Genomic DNA, 23,973 nt, shown 5'->3' on the forward strand with positions numbered 1-23,973 from the left:
GAAGCAAAAGAGAATTACATGAATGGCACACCTCATGAGTTTAAAGACAACAAAGGGAAATGGAAAATGCTATATTCATGTATTAGGAATCAAAAGGGAAATGGAATCCAAATTCCTGCAAAGGTAGGAGAAGGATGTGAACAACTATTTTACAGATACAGTAATGAGAAAGCAAATCTATTTATTAGGGAATTCATAGATTCAGTAGGAGACTGTCAGGAGTTGGAAACTGAAACAGAAGATAGAGAGTGAGAGAGAGAGAGAGACAAAAGGAAACCAGAAGCTTCTCATTCACAAATGTGGATATTTCTGGAGAAAGCAATGAAAAGCAGGAGAGAGGGACCAAATTACTGGGGAGGTACTAAAGGCAATGGGGTGGTACATAGCGTGTTCTTTAAAATTTCTCCCTGACTATGTCATGAATAATAATGTAATATCAGAGGAATGGAAGGAATCTCTTATAATACCAATTTATAAAAGAATGGGTGACAAAAAGAAATATGAGAACTACAGACCAGTCAGCCTGACCAGTTTAGTTTGTAACACACTGCATATTAAAGTGGTATGTGAAGTTAAAAATTGGTTCATGAAGAGCATGTTTGGATTTAATAAGAAATTTTCTTTCAAGGCATAACTGGTGGGATTTCAGCAGGACATATCAGATCAGTTGTATTGCATAGCCATAGAACTTTCCAATGCATTTGACTGAGTTGAACATGGAATATTATTAAAGAAACTGAAGAGAACAGGATTGGACAGTAGGGTTATGCATTGGATAAGAACATTTCCAAATTTAAGGGTTCAGAAAGTCAAAGTAGGAAATCATGTACCAAAGGAAGAGAAAGATTGGAAGGAAAATCCACAGGGTATTATAATGGGTCCATTCCTCCATTCCTCATCAATCAATCAATCAATCAATCAATCAATCAATCAATCAATCAATCAATCAATCAATCAATCAATCAATCAATCAATCAATCAATCAATCAATCCTGAACTGCATTTAGGGCAGTTGTCTATTTGGCAGATTCTCTATTGCTTATTTCCCTATCCTTTTCCAAAATGATTGAAAAGAAATTGGAAATTTATTGAACATCTCCCATGGTAAGTTATTCCAATCCCTAACTCCCCTCCTATAAATGATTATTTGCTCAATTTGTAGTCAGGAATTCCGGCTTTATCTTCATATTGTGATCTTTCCTACTTTTAAAGACACTACTCAAACTTATTCATCTACTGACTTCATTCCACATCATCTCTGCACTGACAGCTTGGAACATACCACTCATGATATAGATGTTGATTCCCATAGGGAATATGAAATATTTGATCCAAATGAGTAAATTTATAATACCAATGTAGTTGGTCCATTATTGGACATTATAAATTTTCCAGATAACTCATTCCTGGTTGCCAATGTTTCACCCCAGTGTGCTAAGTTGGGCTCATCAGTTGGTAAATATCACACCCACCAAGACGTGTACCTAGTGCATTCTGTGGAGGCCAAAGCGTATGCTACTTGGAGCCACCGGCAGTGCAGTGCCCATGTAGTATCAGAGACTTTGTTTCTTTTAAAAAAATTGATGCCTGCCTGGCCATCAGATGATACAGATGTTGATTCCCATAGGTAACCTGAAATATTTGACCCAAATGAGTAAATTTGTAATATCAATGTAGTTGGTCCATTATTGGACATTATAAATTTTCCATGTAACTCATTCCTGGTTGCCAACGTTTCACCCCAGTGTGCCAAGATGGGCTCATTATTTGGTTAATAGCACACCCACCCAGATGCTTGGCTAGTGCATACCGTGGACGCCACTGCATAGGCTACTTGGAGCCACCGGCAGTAAATGAAATGAAATGGCGTATGGCTTTTAGTGCTGGGAGTGTCCGAGGACATGTTCGGCTCGCCAGGTGCAGGTCTCTTAATTTGACACTCGTAGACGACCTGCGCGTCAGGATGAGGATGAAATGATGATAGAGATGACACATACCTCCAGACCCCTTGCCCGCGAAATAAACCAATGATGGTTAAAATTCCCGACCCTGCCGGCAATCGAACCCGGGACCCCTGTGACCAAAGGCCAGCACACTAACCATTTAGGCATGGAGCCGGATGCCACCGGCAGTGCCAATGTACTATGAGAGACTTTGTCTCATTTCCAAAAATTTATGCCTGCCTGGCCATCAGATGATGTAGATGTTGATTCCCATCGGAAACCTGAATTATTTGACCCAAATGAGTAAATTTATAATACCAATGTAGTAGGTCCATTATTAGACATAATAAATTTTCCAGCTAACTCATTTCTGGTTGCCAGCATGGCTAGTGAATTCTGTGGAGGACACTGCGTAAGTGGTACACCTGCCCTGTACATTTAAATGAAGCACCCTGGAAAATGCCATCCGATATATGAAGTTTGCAAAAACTAATACAAGAAGTTTGGACATTTCTCTACAGTTGTCTCTACTATAAACATATGTTATGCCCTCTGGTGTGGAGATTGACTATTAAAATGACAGAGTAATTTAGTATTTTAAGGTTTACTAAACTGAACTGGTTATTGCTTGGTTTTTGGTGTGTTAAAATTTGCAACACTTCTGTCTCTTCCCGCCAACTTACGATGTTGGCCATTAGAATATTTTGTATATTTATTTTTATAAGTATAAGTAAAATTCTTTCAGGAATAAAATTTGCTGTGTCCACCTATTCAATACAATGCAATACAATACAATAATTATAATTGTATTGTGTAGTGGACACAGTAAATTTTATTCTTAAAAAAATTTTACTTAATGTTATCGTCAATATGGAACAAAATTAGATTAGTTACTTATTTATATTTATCCAATCAGTGTTTCTGGTATTTATTTGATCCTCCAATAAGAATTTGGGGTGTGTCGGGCCATAGCCCAGGGCTTTCTGAAACTTCCCCCTCGACTATAAAAGCTAGCACATTTTTGGGCTTAGTTGTTTATTGATCTTTCCAGTCTACAGAGTGTGTGTTTATAAATGAGGCGGGGGCACATCTCCCATCTTCGAGAAGTCAACCAACTCAACGTAATGGCTGATCTGGCATAACTAGGTAATAGTCTTTGAAAGCTAGTTCGAGGGGAAGGAAAATGTATTTAGTATTTGATTACACACTAACAAACTAACAGACAATAAAGAGAGTGCCAGACTGACAAATACATGCAGTATGCAGGTGAATCACACCTAAGTTTCCATGACCTTGGCAAAAAAAAATATCTCTGCTACCTTCCTTTACAGCACATACAAAGTCTCCACTACTTGCTGTAGCATTATAGAAATAAGGTTAGCTTTGATAAAGAACATTTTGTGCATATTGCCATTAGTAATTTTATTAATAATTAAAGAAAATAAGGAAAGAATTAACTGATAAGACAAAGGGGTTTGCACAAATTGTTTTTTAAAATAATTCTCATAATTCCTTGTTTCAGCTGGCTAAAATGGAATAAAAATATAACGTTTTCTCCACAAAGTGTTCTATCAGCCATATGGTATTGCCTACTAGTCCTAATTTTAATACCTTCCTTTCCTTCACTTTCATTTTTAACTATGAAAAAAAAACCAGGATCATATTCACTAATACCATCAATTACTTTGGTTTTTCTATAGACTTCATCTGGTTTTACCAACACCATGTCCAGGATATTCTTCCCTCTTGTTGGATCCATTACATTCTGAATCAGCTTCCCTTCCCATATTAACTTATTTACCATTTGTTGGTAATGCTTCCTGTCATTCTCTTTACCTTCTCAGTTGACATTTGGTAAATTCAGATCTCCTGCTACAATCACATTCCTTGCCATGCCGTTTCCCACATAAGCTGAATACTTGAATACTTGAATACTTCTACTGAACTTGAGCTGTTTATTGTTCTACCCTCAACAGGTTTTGGGTGCAAGGACTCAACGCTCCAGAGAGTGTAATAAAGGAAACACATTTCTACTTCATTATAAGGACTGAGCTGTTTATTGCTCTACCCACAACAGGTTTTGGGTGCATTGCCTCAGTTCTCTGGAGAGTGTAATGTTGTGAACGAGTGAAATGCTGCTTGATACTACAATTTTAACCAAGGACATTTTAATAATTTTATGTTAGACAAACATCAACATAGATATACTCTTTTTACGATTTGTAAGAACAACCAAGATCCTGATTATTCACCTTACAGGTTTGAGTTTGAAGCTGATGATGCCCTTAAAATGGGCAAAACATGTCCCTTGTAACTTTTTATGATAAGATTTAATTCTTAATTTACTAGATCTCTTTGTATTGAATAGGTGGATATTAAAAATAACACTTGTAACATACTTTGCATTTACACACTCCATTTCTGTGAGAATATTTCTGCATCCATTATTTCATTTCTCAGCCATGATTTAACTCCTGGTTCCTATTCCTTTCTTTACAATACTTCTACAGTTGAGCACTATCATTTTTATGTCATCCCTACTTGACTTCCAGTTCCTTGCACCCTTATCACTGCTCCCTAGGCCACCCTGTTTCCCTGAATGTACCTCCCTATAACCCTTCTAAACAAATTTCCTCTTATATGTACCACTGCAGATTGAGTGAAGGCTATCTGAGCACAGATCCCTATCTCCTACAAAACCCATTAGGATCTAGAAATCTCACACCCATTTTCCCACATACCCACTCCATAGTCTCAGCTAAATCCTCAATCACCTTTCAGTCAGTATCCCTCCTACACAGTATTCCACTGATAACAATCTCTGCTTCCTTATACTTCACCCATGCTACATTTACTAGATCCCACACATCCCCAATTATGTTGGTACTTACACCTGCTTGTCTTACATTGTTAGTGCCAACGTGAAACTCTACCACCTTCTGCTTTCCCTCCTCCTTCTCTTCTACTTTTGTCAACAACTGCCTCAACCTAATTCCAGGATAACACTCTACCGTGGTTCCCTTTCCTCCACACACTTTCCCAACATGTCGAACAATGGACAATGGAATCCCCCATGACCAGAGCCTCAACATTATGCACCTCATTTGATCCCCTCCCCTCCTGGTCAGCCCTATCTTTCCTGAGAGCTGCAGATACTACTTCCTCCTGCTTTTTCTCCCTCCCATGACCATGTTCCACCTATCCACTACTCCACATTTCCCTTTCCTATCTCTTCCCTTCCTCCTACTTCCACACTTCTCAGCAGCAGTTGGCTGTTCCTCATCTTCCCTCGGTTATTCTACCTGCAGTGAGTCGTACTGATTTCTCACAGACACCTGCTCTGAATTCTGATCCTGATAGAGCCCTTAGCCTGCAATCTCCTTCCCATTAAAACATTAGACCACCTTTCTTTTACAATTCTCCCTTTACTCCCCATCCCTCTTTTACACCTTCTGTATCCTCTACATTATTTGAGGGAGGCCTACTTTCCTTCCTATGCTCTGAGAGAATTCTAATTTTCTCCCTCAAACTCTCCAATACCTCCCTCAGACTCCTTAACGCTGGGTTACAATCCATCCATCCATCCATCCATCCATCCATCCATCCATCCATCCATCCATCCATCCATCCATCCATCCATCCATCCATCCATCCATCCATCCATCCATCAATCAATCAATCAATCAATCAATCAATCAATCAATCAATCAATCAATCAATCAATCAATCAATCATTGACCTCCCCTGTCAAAATCCATACTGAACTTCTAAATTTCTTCCCACACTTCCTCTCATCCTCCTTTCTATTATTATCTCCAATATTTTTGCTATTTATGACAATAGTGTGATTCCTTGATACCTGTCATGTACCTTCCTGTCACAATTCTTAAATACTGGTATTATTAGCCTACACCTTTGCACCAATCTTCAGGTACTTGATTTTCCCTCAATCAATCAATCAATCAATCAATCAATCAATCAATCAATCAATCAATCAATCAATCAATCAATCAATCAATCAATCAATCAATTAATCAATCAATCATGATATGCACTTAAGGCAGTCACCCAGGTGGAAGATTCTGTATCTCTTGTTTTCCTAGCCTTTTCTTAAATGACTGGAAAGAAATTGGAAATTTATTGAACATCTCCCTTGGTAAGTTATTCCAATCTGCAACTCCCCTTCCTATTAAGGAATATTTGCCCATATTTGTGCTCTTGATTTCCGACTTTATCTGCATATTGTGATCTCTCCTACTTTTAAAGAAACCACACAAATTTATTCATCTTCAAATGTCATTCCTTGTTTTTCTTTGGATTTTTTCCAGTTTTTGAATCAAGTAATCCTGGTGAGGGTTCATACACTGGAACCATACTCTATTTGGGTTCTTACCAGAGACTTACATGCCTTCTCCTCTGGGTCTGTTATAACATTTTCCACTTTCTTCCTTGTTTCTTCCTTTCACTTGTTTTGTGTAGATATTATCTTTTCTCTTATTTGTTTTCAATCCATACAACATCATTTTTTCCCCATTTACATCTTTTTTCAACTCTTGTGTAAATCTCTCCCAACATTTTTTGTTTTCCCCATTTCCTCATATTTAATCTGACTATGTTCTTTCCTATCTCTATTCCATTCTTGCCATTCTTTCTTCCTTTATTTAACAACCTCCATTGCATTTTTATTCCATCAAGGTGTCTCCTTTTCCTTCTCTCTTGCCAAAGTTCTGCCACAAAACTTCTATGCACAGCTTACAAATATCATTATAAATATGGTCAACTCTTTATATTTTCTGATTATGGATGTGCTGTTTTAATTCTTCCAGAAATTTCTCCTGAGTTCTTTTATCTTTTAATTTTCATACTTCTATTTTCTTCTGTCATATTTTGTTTATTCTCACAATTTTACCTATTTTCAATTTTTCAACCACTACTCTGTGGTCTGCATCAAATGCCTTACCCGGCAGTACTGTTATATCCATTAAAAGTTTACAATTTATTTACTCAACCACAAACTAATCAATAACTGTCTTTTCCCTTCTTTCACTCCAGCCATATCTGATGTAGTGATCTTCCTACTATTCTTCTTTCTAAACCATCTGTTACCCACTATCATCCCATTTCTCTCATAAAAGTCAATTACCTTGTCTCCCTCACTGTTTCTTTCTCCAAATCTAAATGTACCAATCTCTTCCTCTTCACAAATTCTGCAATTTCCAACATGAAGATTGAGGTCTACCAAGACTATAAATTCCACATTGGTGATTACTTCCTCGAGTGTCTCCAAGAATTCCTTTATATTTTCCTTACTGTTTCCAGTTTGGGGTGCATAAACTTGGATGAAATCTTTCACTCCTTGTTCCATCCTCAGTCGTACCCTGATCATTCATTCACTAATCTAATCCACCCTGTCCACCGAGCAAGTTGGCCGTGCGCGTAGAGGCGCGCGGCTGTGAGCTTGAATCCGGGAGATAGTAGGTTCGAATACCCCTATCGGCAGCCCTAAAGATGGTTTTCCGTGGTTTCGCATTTTCACACCAGGCAAATGCTGGGGCTGTACCTGAATTAAGGCCATGGCCTCTTCCTTCCAACTCCTAGGCCTTTCCTATCCCATTGTTGCCATAAGACCTATCTGTGTCGGTGCGACGTAAAGCACCTACCAAAAAAAAAAATCCACCCTGTCCAGATTTTCATTCAGGATTTTGTTAAAAATCACTTCTACTGAATTCTTTGCCTCAATTCCTGCACTCAAGTATAGAGTGCACTTTCTACTCATCTTCTTTATTCCCTTTCCCCTAAACTTGACCTCACTCAGTCCCACCATTGCAACATTCTCTTACTCCACAAAATCAGTTAACTCCTCTGAAATCCTGTCAGGGTCACAATATTTACTACTCATTAACCATTGGTTTCCCACTTATCAGAGCTCCCCCAGCAGAAGAACTGCATGTCGGTTTTAGTTGGGTGCACCCTAACCTTTTGCGAGATTGACAATTGCCACCAAACATTTTAGGCTATTGCTATGATAGGGTCACAATTCCCAAAGACATTTTAGAGCTACTTCTAGCAATTATTCTGGCCACACCTTATGTGGGGAACAGAAGAACCTTGCAGCTGTCTTTAGTATGGTAAAGAAACGCTGCTGATGAATAGTGTACTCATTCTATTCCCCAAGTACTGGGCTGACTCTTCCACAATTTCCTCTGTTCTGAAGTCCACCTCCTAGGCTGTAGATTCTGACACTTATAATGCAGAGCTGGGTCCCTTAAAAGATGCTAAACATTGGGTCAGTATGCTGTGAGAAATCACATATTCAGGGGCGCCACTCCTTGGGCAGCACTGGCTGCAAAGCGGGTCCCTTCCTGTTACTTGTAATCGGTCTGTTAGTTTTCTTAATATATGCAAAAGATTTAGGAGACAAGATAACATCAAAATAACATTGTATGCAGATGACATCATTGTTCACAGTTGAACAAATTACATCGAGTGTTGTACAGAATTATTAAGGGACTTTGACAGTACCCTAAAATGGGTTGAAGAGAATAACAGAAAGGTTAATGGAAGCAAATCAACTGTCACAACATTTACAATCAGGAGTTTAAAAACAGAATTTAAATTTACTTTTGATGTATTGGTATTATAAATTTACTCATTTGGGACAAATATATCAGATTCCCTGTGGGAATCAACATCTATATCATCTGATGGCCAGGCAAGCATCAAACTTTTTGAAAATGAGACAAAGTCTCTCATAGTATATTGGCACTGCCGGTGGCTCCAAGTAGCCTACACAGTGGCCTTCATGGTATGCACTAGCCATAAGTCTTTATAGGTATGCTATTTACCAACTTACGAACCAACTTAGCACAATGGGGTGAAACACCGGCAACCAGGAATGAGTTAGCTGGAGTATAATGTTCAATAACAAACCAAATATATTGGTATAATAAATTCACTCGTTCGGGACAAATATTTCAGGTTCCCTATGGGAATCAACATCTGTAGCATCTGCTGGCCAGGCAGCATCAAATTTTTAAAAATGTGACAAAGTCTCTCATAGTGCATTGGCCCTCAAGGTGGCTCCAAGTAGCCTACACAGTGGCCTTCACGGTACGCACCAGCAATGCGTGTTGATAGAAGTGTTATTTACCAACTAATGAGCCCAACTTAGCATACTGAGGTGAAACTCTGGCAAAGAGGAATGAGTCTGTTGGAAAAATTTTAATGTTCAATAATTGACCAACTAAATTAGTAACATACCACATAGTTGAGTAACCTTGTCACCTTACTCCCAAGACTTCCCAACCCAAAGTTGTCAACATTTTAGTAACACTACTCCTTTATTGGAAATCACCCAGAACAAACAGTGCTGCTTTCCTTTGAATTTTTTCCAGTTCTTGTATCATATAGTCCTGGTGAGGGTCCCATACACTGAAGCCATACTCTAACTGAGTTCTTACCAGAGAATTGTATGCCCTCTCCTTTACATCCTTCCTAAAACCCCTAAATACTCTCAAAACCAAAAAAAGGGGTCAATAACCTTTCTTAACTGCATCATTAATATGATTATCCCAATAAAGACTATTCGTTAAATCAACACCTAGATTTTTACATTGTTCCCCATGAGGTACTATCACTCCATCAGCACAATAGTTAAAACTGAGGGGACGTTTCCTCTTGGTGAAACTTCCAACTTGACTATTCATCCCATATACATTCATACCATTGTCTGCAGTCTATCTCACTACATTGTTTACGTCCCCACGTAGTCGCTCACAATCCTGCAACTTACTTACTACTCTATAGAGTATAACACAGTGGCCTCCATGGCTCAGGCGGCAGCACGCTGGCTTCTCACTGCTGGATGCTGTGGTTCAATTCCCGGTCACTCCATGTGCGATTTCTGCCAGACAAAGTGGAGGTGGGACGGGGTTTTCTCTGGGTACTCCAGTTTTCCCTGTCATCTTTCATTCCAGCAACACTCTCCAATATCATTTAATTGCATCTGTCATTCATTTATCATTGTCCCAGAGGAGTATGACAGGCCTTGGTAGCCAGTAAAATTCCTATCCTCGCCGCAAGGTAGGTGCTTCATTCATTCCATCCTTGACCCAGTCACTGACTGGTTGTAGGTTTTCATTTTCATACAGTATAATATCATTTGCAAATATCCTTATCTGTAATTCCAGATCTTCAATCATATCATATATTAAAGGTCCAATAATACTGCACTGCATGACCCCTCTCCTAATTAATACAGGATCAGATAACATTTTATGTCACATGACCCCACCACCAAAGATGGTTTATGCATCAATTAACTTAATTCTTAACTTACCACTCATCTCTTCATTCAGAGTACCCTTATGCCATTGATTCCACCTGATCTACCAGAAAACATTCTCACTAATTTCATGTCTGTTACTTCTGTCATATGAATAACATATCCTGAGTCCACAAATCTTTCACTCCCATCTTGCTAAGTTGGCCTGAAGACAGATGTGTTTAAAGGTAGATTTGTCCAGGAGCAGAATGTTGTTGTTTTTTTGCTATTTTGCTTTACGTCACACCGACACAAATAGGTCTTATGGCGACGATGTGAGGGGAAAGGCCTAGGAATGGAAAGGAAGTGGCCATGGCCTTAATTAAGGTACAGCCCCAGCATTGCCTGCTGTGAAAATGGGAAACCACGGAAAACCATCTTCAGGGCTGCCGACAGTGGGATTCAAACCCACTATCTCCCGGATGCGAGCTCACAGCTGCACAGTCCTAACCGCACGGCCAACTTGTCCAGTGAGCAGAATGTTGACCACATCTATAAGCTCACTGCGTTAGCTTTGCTGCATCTTGATTCAATCTCACTTAGTACATCCTAGGTGAATAATCATGAAATGATCTACCTATTCCACTATTTTATTCCCAATCTGACATTCAATTTTCTTAGGTTTCTTCACTACCAGCATCAGTTTTGTCTTAGAAAGGCTAATCTTCATTATATCATTCTCATTACTCATATTTTCAAGTTATGAGTTATGAAACCAAAGGTTTTCATTACAATCTGCCATTACCGTAACACTAGAAAGATGGAGGGGTTATTTCTGACCCATTTATGAATTCAACACTCTGCTGTTGCCATAATTTATCTTAGCTTTCATTCAGACTGTATGACTTTTAATCACTTAGGCTTTATTTGCTGTTGTTAAAGTTTGGAAGCCCCCAGCCCTAACATCATGGCACCTATAATTCAATTACCCTAGAAGGACAGAAGTGTCATTTTGACCCATACTAGATTTCACAAGAATTCACATTGTATTTCCTTAACTTTGCTTCTAATTTGTTTGCTATGCATGATATAGACTGTTTGCTTGTTCCCCCACTCCATTCCATCTGTTACCTTTACCTATTTATCCCTTCTCCATTCCACCAACTTGAGTCAACTTGGTACATTAAATTGGCTAAGATAACAGTTTCGCCAGAGGTGAAAATTTCCCAAGCACAGATTCTAAAAAGGAACAGCATAACCTTTGAGTATTTATGAAGGCAAGGTCTGTAAGAATACATGTGCTCAATTCACTTCATCCAGATGGCCAGGTGGGAATGGATGGAAAGAAAAACCCGACACCATAACATAACGGAACTAAGCATGGAGATGACGTTGTGGACCAAATAGCCAGAAAGGATACTGTCAAGCCAGCTGCACATAGATGGCCATTTCACACATTCAGTAATGTTCTTGGCTTAGCAGGAAAGAAATGCTTGGGTGTTGTACAAATAGGTTACAAATATCAAGATCTCATGCAGAAACTTTCTCCTACATCGTGGTGAAGAATTTACTGCTGCAAACACCCAGAGTAGAAGTAAACTGACCGATACTTCAGACGATGATGATATTGATATAGAATCTTAATATGGCCAAAAATACAAGAAATGCCCAGTGCACAACAAATGCCAGAAGGACATGAAAGGTGGGCATGTGTATAAGGTATGCAAAAAAGATCTCTGCAAGAGATGTATTGGAAAAGAGAAAATCACATCCTGTGTAGAATATCTGTAAGCTTTGAAGATGATGATACACTCATTCACAGACATACTGTACTTCATCACGTGCTCTTCAGGCTATTGAAGGAAGTGCTTAGTATGGATACATTGGTTCATGAAAATTGAAAACTAATCAGAGAAGACACTTTAATTTTGTATCCATATAATATCTGATTGTGACTTTTAGTTGATTTTACATCCATTCATAACTGAATATTTTATGTGTCTGCATTGTTTAAAACATGATATTTAATATAATATTCAATCAGGAAGATTATTGATATTTATTTTTGTTGCAGAAAATACATCCTCACATCTGTATTCACAAATAATACAATAATACAATAAAACTTATATATCACTCAAGGGTCATTCTTGACTCCTCTATCTTCCTAGGTTGTGTGGCTCAGTCCATCTTTCTAGTTTTAAGATAAAATAGTCAGCAAAGGTCAAACTACTTACTATATTACCACCTAAATGAATCTTTCCCAGCCACTTTATACCTTCCAGTAAAAGGTCCATGTAAACTATCAACAACAGGGAACGATTAGAGCCTTACAACTACCTTGAACCAAGAACCATTTTCACCATGAATTCTCACTGTAAACAAATGGTCAACATAAATGCCTTTGCTTGCTTTTAATAATCTACTCTTAGTTTTATAATACCCAATGGTTAACTCCTTCCTGCTTGCTACACCATCACAGGCCATTTCTAGATTTATGAAACATAAACATACCTCTCTGTTTCCCTCATAGTAATTTTGCAATTACTTAGTATATACTGAAAATCTAATCTTGACAGATTCCCAGTTGTTTGAACCCTCACAGGATTTTGTACAACTTACTCTCAACCACTGAACATATGCTCCCTTCCAAATTTCCATTGAACACCTTCTCTGGTATACTGATCAATGAACTACCTCAATAGTTGTTCCCATCTTCCTTCTTTCCTAGCTTACAGCTAGATGCTAGAGCAGTAGATACGTTAGGTCTTGGCAGGCTAATGTTGACTAGGCATGAGATACATCTGAATGGTAATGGAAAAGCAACTCTCTGTAGACAAATTGCTACAATTATCAACAGAAATTTGCAAACTAATCTGTACTTATGAAAACCCATACCACTAAAGTGGCACATACAGGGAAACTTGCCAGAAAATCCAGATCTTAAATCAAGATCTATGTACAAGGATCTGGGTTCCAGGGAAGTTCTCAACTCATGAGTCAAACGTTACCCAATTGCAACAGTCAAGTCTGAGATTGTTCTTGGTAAACTGGCAGGGTGTAGTAAATAAACAATTAAAATTTGGTACATTGATGGAATCTTATGAGACTGATGTGGTGATAGGTGTGGAATCGTGGTTGAGAGAAGAGGTTGGTAATACAGAAATATTTCCAGAAGGGTATACAGTCTATCGTAGAGACCAAGGAGATAAAAAGGGAGCAGGGGGAGTGTTTATTCTGGTGAAGGAAACTTATTGTTCACATGAATGGTTAACTGATGAAAGGGATGAAATATTAGGGATGAAATTAGTTTGTGATAATATGAAGGAGGTGGGAATTATAGGAACATATAGGCCTGGAAGAGAGGAAAGAGACATGGAAATATTTGAGAAAATAATAAATTATACTCATAAAAACAATAATGATATCGAAATAATTGGGGGAGATCTAAACTTACCTGAAGTTGAATGGAATGGAGCTGCAAGTGAAGCCCATGAACAGAAACTGGCAAATAAGTTCATTTGGGAGGTAGGATTTACACAAGCAGTACAAGAACCGACTTGTCTCAATAACTTGCTAGATGTATTCTTGGTTAAACCATGGGAAATTGTTGATAAAACTGAGGTAATTGAAGGATTAGGTGACCATAAGGCTGTAATAATGGATGTAGGACTGGTACCAAAAAGGCTTAATAAGAGGGTCACACAAGACAAGAAAATGTACAGAAAAACTAAAGTTGATGAATTTGGGACTTACCTTAAATCACAATTCAGTTGTTGGATAAGTGAAGGGAGTAATGTGGATACACTTTGGGCTAAATTTAAAGGAATCATTAGGGAAGGAGAGAAGAGATTTGTACCTGTTAAGAAAGGTAAAGTGACCTCAGACCCTGTTTATTATACAAGGGAAATAAGAAAATTAAAAACAAAATGCAGAATAGTAAGCAGGAAATTCAAAGAGGGTAGGGAGAGTAGAGAAACTAGAAAACAGCTAATGAGGGAACTGAATAGAGTGAAAAAGGAAGCAAAAGAGAATTACATGAATGGCATACTTCAAGAGGGTAATGACCACAAAGGGAAATGGTAAAAGCTGTATTCATATATCAGGAATCAAAAAGGAAAAGGAATCCAAAATCCTACAATGGTGGGAGAACGGGATGAACACTATTTAACAGTTACTGAGAAAGCAAACCTCTTTATTAGGGAATTCAGAGATTCAGTAGAAAATTGTCAGGAGTTGGAAACCGAAACAGAAGATAGAGAGGGAGAGACACAGAGGGAAACAAGAAGCTTCTCATTCACAAATGAAGATATTTTCAGAGAAATCCAGCTGCTTCAGCAAGGAAAAGCAGCAGGAAGTGATAAAATTACTGGGGAGGTATTAAAGACATAGTGCCTTATTTAAAATTTCTCTTTGACTATGTCATAAATAATAGTATAATACCAAAGGAATGGAAGGAATCTATAATAATACCAATTTATAAAGGAAAGGGTGATAAAAGAAAACCAGAGAGCTACAGACCAATCAGCCTGATCACTATAGTTTGTAAAATACTGGAGAGTTTAATAGCAAAGTACATCAGAGGGATATGTGATGATAAAAATTGGTTCATGAGGAGCCAGTGTGGATTTAGAAAGAAATTTTCTTGTGAGGCACAACTGGTGGGATTTCAGCAGGACATATCAAATCAGTTGGACTCAGGAGGCCAGTTAGATTGCATAGCCATAGATCTTTCTAAGGCTTTGATAGAGTGGAACATGGAATATTAGTAAAGAAATTGGAGGGAATAGGATTGGACGTAAAGGTTATATGTTGGATAAGAACATTTCTAAATTCAAGGGTTCAGAAAGTCAAAGTAGGAAATAATATATCACAGGAAGAGAAAGTTTGGAAGGGAATTGGACAGGGTAGTAAAATCGGTCCGTTACTTTTCTTAATATAGGCAAAAGATTTAAGGAACAATATAACATCAAAAATAAGATTGTATGCAGATGACATAATTGCTTATAGGGAAATAAATAACATTAAAGATTGTTCAGAATTACAAAGGGAGCTTGAGAGTATCCAACAATGGGTTGAAGAAAATAATATGAAGGTTAATGGAGGCAAATCAACTGTTACAAGATTTACAAACAGGAGCTTTATAACTGAATTTGAATATCCTTTGGATGAGGTAGTTATCCCAAAAGATGGCAAGTGCAAATACTTAGGTGTGAGATTTGAAAGTAATTTGCACTGGAAGGGTCATGTTGCTGACATTGTTGGGAAAGCATACAGATCGTTACATGTCATAATGAGGCTACTTAAAGGATGCAACAAAGAATTAAAAGAAAAAGTTACTTAAGTATGGTTCGTCCATTATTGGAATATGCAAGCAGTGTTTGGGATCCTCACCAAGAATACCTAATAAAAGAACTAGATGGTGTGCAGAGTAAGGCAGCAAGATTTGTATCAGGGGATTTCAGGAGAAAGAGTAGTGTGTCAGAAATGTTAAAAGAACTTAGGTGGGAAACTTTAAGTAAGAGAAGGTAGAAAACTAGACTTATAGGATTATATACAGCCTATACAGGAGAAGAAGCATGGAGAAAAATCCATGAGAGACTTCAGTTGGAAAATAATTATATTGGCAGAACTGACCACAAGTACAATATTAGAAGGAATTTTAGCAGAAGTGATTGGGGTAAATTTTCATTCATTGGGAAGTGTGTGAAGGAGTGGAACAGTTTACCAGGGGTAGTGTTTGATCATTTTCCAAAATCTGTACAGATATTCAAGAAGAGAATAAACAGCAACAGAGAAAATAAATGAAATGTTAGAGGGCATTCAACCAGTGCAGGATATTGTAAATAAAAAATGTGTGTGATTAAATTAATTCCATCCCCTGGCCTATGGAGTTTGTACAGCCCAAGTAGGGGACTGCCTGTATGGGTGAAGTACAGTGGGAACTTCGCGGGCCCTGGGACCAGTACGGTAGCTGTGAAAGCCCTTCAGAAACTATGAAAAGTGGTGGCAGAAGGGGCTCTGGTTAAGACACAGCAGGTCGTTATGCTACTTAGGTTCCAAAATGGGTAAAATATAAATATGTAAATAAATACAATGTTAATTTTAATCTTGTACCAGTTGTATAGTTATTATTACAAGTAATTTCACATACTGTATATGAGTTGACTATGTAAGTGTGGGAGATATTATAAGTAGAATTTTGTAAAGAATATAAATTTATTAAGGATGATGTGTGTGTTTAATAGAAAAAATTATTAGCATAAATTGTATTATATTGTATTCTAGGAAAGTTTTCTTCATCTCTTGTTTATTTAAAATTTAGTGCTTGACAATAATGTATTTTAGTGTACCATTTGCCACCGAGGTAGACACCTCATTTGCAAATAAAGAGATTTTGATTTGATTTGAGTCCAAACAGAAGGTACTTTACTAGCATTCCATGAAGCTTATCACTCTATTTAACCGTTTCAGGTTGAAGTTCATATTTTTCTGCTGCTTAATTACGATAGTGTTCATATAAAAACCCTGTTGCCTTCCATGAGTGTAGTTTCACTGACATTAATGCCCCCCCCCATTATGAGTTTGGTTACAAATGACATCAACATCATTGAGAAGATGTACATATAATACCTTCCACCTGCCCAGTATAGCCCTGAGATTCACTATGTATTCACCTGATTTACCAAAACTCCATGGATTTATTTAATTCTCCCTTCCTGAAATACCTTTTTACTGCCCAGAAATGTTTCCCTGCTGCTTGACAGAGCCTTTCCAGTTTATAATTGAAATCTTCCCGTGACTTCTACTTCGATTCAACAAGGATTTGGTTTGCTCTATTGCTTTCATCTACATTCAGTTTCATGTCGGCATCAGCCCATATTTGAAGTCATTTTGGATATGCCTTCATTTTACACTTACGAAACACCCTAACTTCATCATTCCATCAAGATTTTTGCTTTCTCCCTTCTTTACACAGAGTTGCCCATAGGTCTTCATTTGGTGTTTCAACTACAGCATCTCTGTATGTCACCCATTCTCCTTGCATATTCTGAACTCTCTTACTGCCTGGTATTTGTATTTCTTCATTAATTATAAACATGTATTTCAGTCTAATTTCCTCATCCTGGAAATTTTCTACTCTTGTTTGGCTGCAGAATTATTTCACTTCCTCTATCCGAAGCCTAGAGATATTTAATTTAATAAAGATCGGATAGTGGTCTGTATCTTCAAATAATCCCCAGAATACCTGCACTACCTTAACAGATTACCTGAATTCAAAGTTGGTTTTGGTGTAGTCTATTTCATTTCTGGTGCCCATGTTTAGCAGTGAACAGCATTGTGCTTAAAGAATGCATTCATAACTGCTAATCCCATACTAGCACAGACATCCAGCAAATGCTTCCCATTCCTATTAACTTTGATATCTTCTCCAGATTTACCCATCACCTCGTCATATCCTTCAGTTCTATTTCCAATTATTGCATTGATTTTGTCCAAAAGCACTATCCCATGATAGCTTTTGACCCTGACTATAATATTGCTCAGTGTTTCATAAGACTTGTCAACTTCACCCTCATGTGCAACCTAACATAGTACATATAATGAGACAATTCTCATTTTAATTCTTCCCATGACTAAATTGCTCCACATCATTTGCTCATGTAAGTGACTAACGGAAACTATGTTGCAGGCTTTTGACCCTGACTATAATATTGCTCAGTGTTTCATAAGACTTGTCAACTTCACCCTCATGTGCACCCTAACATAGTACATATAATGAGACAATTCTCATTTTAATTCTTCCCATGACTAAATTGCTCCACATCATTTGCTCATGTAAGTGACTAACAGAAACTATATTGCAGGCAATAGTATCCTTGATGAATATCCCTACCCCTCACTCTGCCTTTCCTTTTACAACACCCATCAAGTACTCTTTATAATCTCCTATCTCTTCCTCATTATCTCCCCTTACACGAATATCATTTACTCCTAGCACATCCAGATTCATCCTCCTTGCTGACTCACCAGTTCTACCATCTTTCTTCCATAAGCCCCATTAAGTTTGATAGCTCCACATTAAATTCCATTTCATTTGCCAGGTTATTTCCAAGGAGTCCCTGCCTGTCAAATAGGAGAGGGACTCCATTACTCGCATAGGTCTGAGGCTTGCTTAAAACGTTCTGAGCATGCTCAGTGAAAATTCTTGAAAAAGAATGCTACCCTTATTTACACATGGTCCAAAGGAGGTTCTCTCCTCTAACAGGTTAGGGAGCAACAGCGGACTGTGTAGTTCTAGGAGAATGAGCATAAGGAGGGCCATGACTCAGAATGTTTTTGAGATGCACACATCCATTCCACTAGTCTCCCAATTCTCAGGACCACTAAATAGGCTACTCATGCATTGCCCATGGTCCATGAACTAGGACATAACAGCATAACACATGGTATGAACCGTCCCACATCATTATCATCATTTTTATTATTATAATTATTCACTTCATGAAAATTACCATAAATCAACTCCCTGAGACTGTCAACTATTGAAGGATTAAGTTTGAAACAAAAAATTAACAAATACATTTTATGCATCAGAACATTAAATTCACAAGTTCAGGATCTACACAAAATCCTTGAGTGTTTTTCTGTGGTAAAAGCAGCTCTTCAGAGAACATCAACCATAACCTTAGGGCCAAACAGATAGAATGCTTATTGATTTAGACTGTACTACATTGGGTGTTATGTAAATCACGTCCTAGTTCATGAACCTGGGGCACAGGATGAGTGCCTAGGAATTGGTACTGAGAGTCAGAATACCACTTGGTATGGAATAACAGTGGAATTCTCAAACATATTCTGAGTCATCACCCTCCTTGTATTCCAGCCATTAGAACTGTACAATTCTCTGCAGATTTCACCAACAATTAGGGGAGTGATTCTCACTGGGATGTTATCTAATGTGGCATCCTAATTCACAGAATTTTATCCAAGCACACTCAGAATGTTTTAAGCAAAACTCAGACCTATGAAAAAAAAAAAGAATCCCAGTTGGATTTGACAGATTTATTTATTTTATTTATTTATTTATTGGTTATAGAATGTCCCAGTGAGCTAGTGGCTCAAGGAGGGACTGCCCTTTACAATCACAGCTTGGCAGCTTTAAGTTTCATTTAACAGATAAGGCATAGGTCTATATATATATATATATAACAAGGAATATTTACAATTATTGATTTACATCATAATATCATTATTTTACATGAAAATAAAAGAAGATATAATACACACGGGTCTTTTACTGAAGGCTATAAAGTGGCTGGCAGAGATTCGGTTAGCTGGTAATGCAGTATGCAGTTTGACGTTTGTCATGTGATGTTTACCTTGGACCTACAAATAGCAGGAAGCTTCATGTTGACATAAAAATGGTAAGGATCAGAATTTGTGCACAGGAGTTTTGCCCACTTGTGGTGTCATAACCATTATGATTTGCTGGTCTTGTCTGAGTTAGACATGGACCTACAGTGTACTAGACACCTATCCCATGACTTTTGGCATGTCAGTATACTGTGCATATAAACAAATATTTATATCAATAAAATTCAGACTGCCCTTCCAAACTCTTGAAATGTAAGGTCAAGAACTTAAAATACCGTACCTAAATAACGCTGATCAATGTATTTCATCAGATTAATTTTCTCACAGCTACAGAAGTAAGAATTCTTTTTCAAAGTACCATTTGAGGTATTTATTTTATAAAGATGGATGCATTGTGTGAGGAAAAGGATTTAATAAAATAAAACATTTTGTAGTTTTTAAAATACATTTTAAACAGCAATTCTTATATTCATGTTTTTGATGTGAATTAAACATTAAATATCCAACCTTCACAATGATATGCTTGTATGAGCAAGATAATCTGCAGTGTGCACAGTCCTTTATCAAACTACTTCACGATGTATTCCTGTGTGTATGCTTTTGAAGGAAACGCTTCTCTTATATGTCAAAAGTAGCCGCCATTTTTTACTACGTCAACGTCACACAGCGGCGCTGAGAGCATATTTGTCTCTGGTGAGACCCCAACTAGAGTATGGTTCCAGTGTATGGGACCCTCACCAGGATTACTTGATTCAGGAACTGGAAAAAATCCAAAGAAAAGCAGCTCGATTTGTTCTGGGCGATTTCCGACAAAAGAGTAGCGTTACAAAAATGTTGCAAATTTTGGGCTGAGAAGACTTGGGAGAAAGGAGACGAGCTGCTCGACTAAGTGGTATGTTCCGAGCTGTCAGTGGAGAGATGGCGTGGGAGGACATCAGTAGACGAATAAGTTTGGATGGTGTCTTTAAAAGTAGGAAAGATCACAATATGAAGATAAAGTTGGAATTCAAGAGAATAAATTGGGGCAAATATTCATTTATAGGAAGGGGAGTTAGGGATTGGAATAACTTACCAAGGGAGATGTTCAATAAATTTCCAATTTCTCTGCAATCATTTATGAAAAGGCTAGGAAAACAACAGATAGGGAATCTGCCTCCTGGGCGACTGCCCTAAATGCAGATCAGTAGTGATTGATTCATTCCACATTTTTCATTGTACTATGTGTATTCTCTGTGTATGTTTTGGAAATCAATAAAATTAAATACCTGTTTTTTTTATGCTGGGAAGTAAGTGTGTGTCTCTGCTATTTTCATTTTCATCAGGTTATGGGCCCAGGATCGTGAACTGCGTGAGTAGATTACGACTTCTGTATAAAAACATACCGTAATTGTGCAACATGACTCAAGACAGTATAAGGCTAAGTATCCCATTACTGAATGATGGCAATTACGTAGTTTTGGAAAACAGAGATGCGTGCTATTTTTGTACGTGACGATTTATGGGAAGTTGTCAGTGAGCCAAAACCAGAAGATGCAAATGATGACTGGAAAAAGAAAACTAACAAGGCTCTAGCCTTACGTTAGGTTTCGAGGACAGCCAACTCATTCATTCTGCTCATACGATGCATGGAAAACATTATCAAAGTAATACGAGAGATCCACGTTTGGCAGAAGGCTGTATTTACGTCGTAAGTTGTATGGAATACTCTACCGTGGCGGCTCGATGAACAAGCATATTGATGCCATTATAGAAGTGGTCGGATTGCTGCACTCGTCAGGTAGGCCTCTCGAGAATGACGAAATCGTCGCGGTGTTATTGGTAAGCCTTCCAGAAACATACTCAGGACTCGTTACGGCGCTCGAAGGTCGTGACGAAACAGATTTAACTGTGGAGTACGTAACTGGAAAAATATTCAATGAATATCAAAGACGTGTCGAAGCAGGCGAGCCGGGAAATGATGACTCCGAGACAGCACTACAGTCAACCGCAACAGGCTCAAGTAAGGTCAGTCATCATAATAAAAAAGATGCGAAGAAAGGAAAATTAAATAAAAGTTATAAAGAGACACGAATATGTTATTTTTGTCAAAAAACTGGTCATTTAAAGACTGATTGTCATTTGTTCAAGAAAAGCCAACAAACAAAGTCAAGTGGTAAAGAATCTGCCAAATCGTCGGATGAAGTAGAAAGTAAACAGAGTTGTGTGTCATTCAAGATACAAGATTAGCAAAATAACACTCGACCTAACGGATGGCGCATTGATTCCGGTGCAACAAGTCACATGACTAGCAACCAACAATTCTTCTCAAGTATACGTGATGTAAAGTCTGCTGTTCATCTTGCTGATGGTTCATCAGTACAGGCAGCTGGAGTGGGAGAAGGACCATTGTATTGTGAACTACCAGGAGGAAAATTCCAAGAAATAAGACTGAAAAACGTTCTTTATGTTCCACAACTGGACGATAACTTGATTTCGGTCAAGCGGATAACATAATAAGGTCATCGTATATTTTTTGAGAAGAATTCATGTGGAATCTATAGTGGGCACAGGATCATTGCTGAGGCAAGAAGCGATGGTAATTTATTTCGACTTCAAACTGCGACTCCAAGGCAGGCAGCTAACACGGCAAGAGAAGAAGGATGTGTGCATTTATGGCACCGTCGAATGGGGCACAGGGATTAAGTAATGAGCAACTGGCTACAGGGATTCGAGTATCTTCATGTTCGGAAGAGGTAATATGCAATAATTGTCTTAAAGGAAAACTAGCTCAGTCAAAGTTTTCAGATGGTATGCCAAGGGAAACAGAACCGATGAGACTTATCCATTCCGACCTTTGTGGGCCTATGCAAACGGCGACACCTAGTGGGAACATATATTTTCTGACTCTAAACGACGACTACTCGAGATTTACTGTAGTGAGATTAGTCAAATCCAAGGATGAAGTACCAGGTGTAATACGCGAATATATCGCCCAAATGTCAACGAGATTTGGGAGAAAACCAATTTCCAAGAGGTCATACAACATCAGCCTACTGTCCCGTATACTCCTCACCAGAATGGCGTCGCAGAGAGGAAAAACAGTTCACTAACTGAATCTGCGAAATGTATGCTGTTAGATGCTAGATTGGACAACCGATACCGGGGAGAAGCTGTATTAACAGCAGCATACTTACAAAATCGGTCAGCGAGTCGGAGTATCAATAAAACTCTATTCGAGTTATTCACGGGAGTGAAACCTGATCTTAGTCATCTACGAGTTTTTGGATCGAAGATTTATTCCTTGATTCCCAAGCAGAAACTCAAGAATTGGGATGATAAAGCAGCAGAAGGTGTTCTTATTGGATATGATGATTCTGTAAAAGGATATAGGATTTTAGACCCCATGACAGCCAAGGTTTTGGTCAGCAGGTCTGTGAAAATAGTCGAATATGACACCAGTCACACGAATCTTGTTAGCAGTACAATGCCAGAAGGGGAAACCAATGTCACCTCGAAAATCACCTCAGTGACGAAGGGAATTCCTATTGAAATGTGTTTACCTAATGACAATGCACAATATTTTTATGAAGAAAAAGAAAACTTGGAAAATGAATTTGACAGCACAACTGAAATTGAAGAGGAATCTCTAAGACGTGCGTCAAAAAGAAGAAATAAAAGAGTGCCATCATCAAGATTGTCCTACAAAGTACAATCACATTACGTGAGAGAGCCTAGCACATGGGATGAACTGCTGAATATGGAACCTCGTGAGCGAAAGTTATGGTCGATTTCTGCTGAAGAGGAAATACGTATTCTAAAGGAACGAAAAGTATGGAAACTGGCAGACCTTCCGCCTGGAAAGAAAACGATTTTATGCAAATGGATTTTCAAAGCAAAACGAAACGGGGTTGGAAACGTTCACACGTTTAAGGCCCGTTTGGTAGCTCGAGGTTTCTCGCAAAAATTTGGAGAAGATTTCGATGAAACATTTGCACCATTTGTTAAACATGAGACTATTAGAGTTTTGTTCGTTGTAGCTGCACAGAAATGTCACCATCTTCGACATTTGGATGTCAAATCTGCATACTTGAATGGCGAATTAACAGAAGATATATACAGGGAGCAGCCGCAAGGTTTTGAAGAACCAGGTCAGGAAAACAGAGTATTAAAATTGCGAAAACGTCTTTATGGGTTGAAAAAGTCTGCACGTGTGTGGAATAAAAAGGCTCAAGAAGTTTTATTGAAGCTAAAGTTTCAACAAGGCAAGGCTGATCAATGTCTGTATTCCCGAAGAGAAGAAGATGGTTCTATTACGTAAGCTGGTACATCATCACAATTAACGGCAAGCGCTGGTCAAGAACTACTCAGTTATTTCGACTTGAAAGACTTAAGTGATGTAAAACATTATTT

The sequence above is a fragment of the Anabrus simplex genome, chromosome 2 (assembly GCF_040414725.1).
Source record: "Anabrus simplex isolate iqAnaSimp1 chromosome 2, ASM4041472v1, whole genome shotgun sequence".
NCBI lineage: Eukaryota > Metazoa > Arthropoda > Insecta > Orthoptera > Tettigoniidae > Anabrus > Anabrus simplex.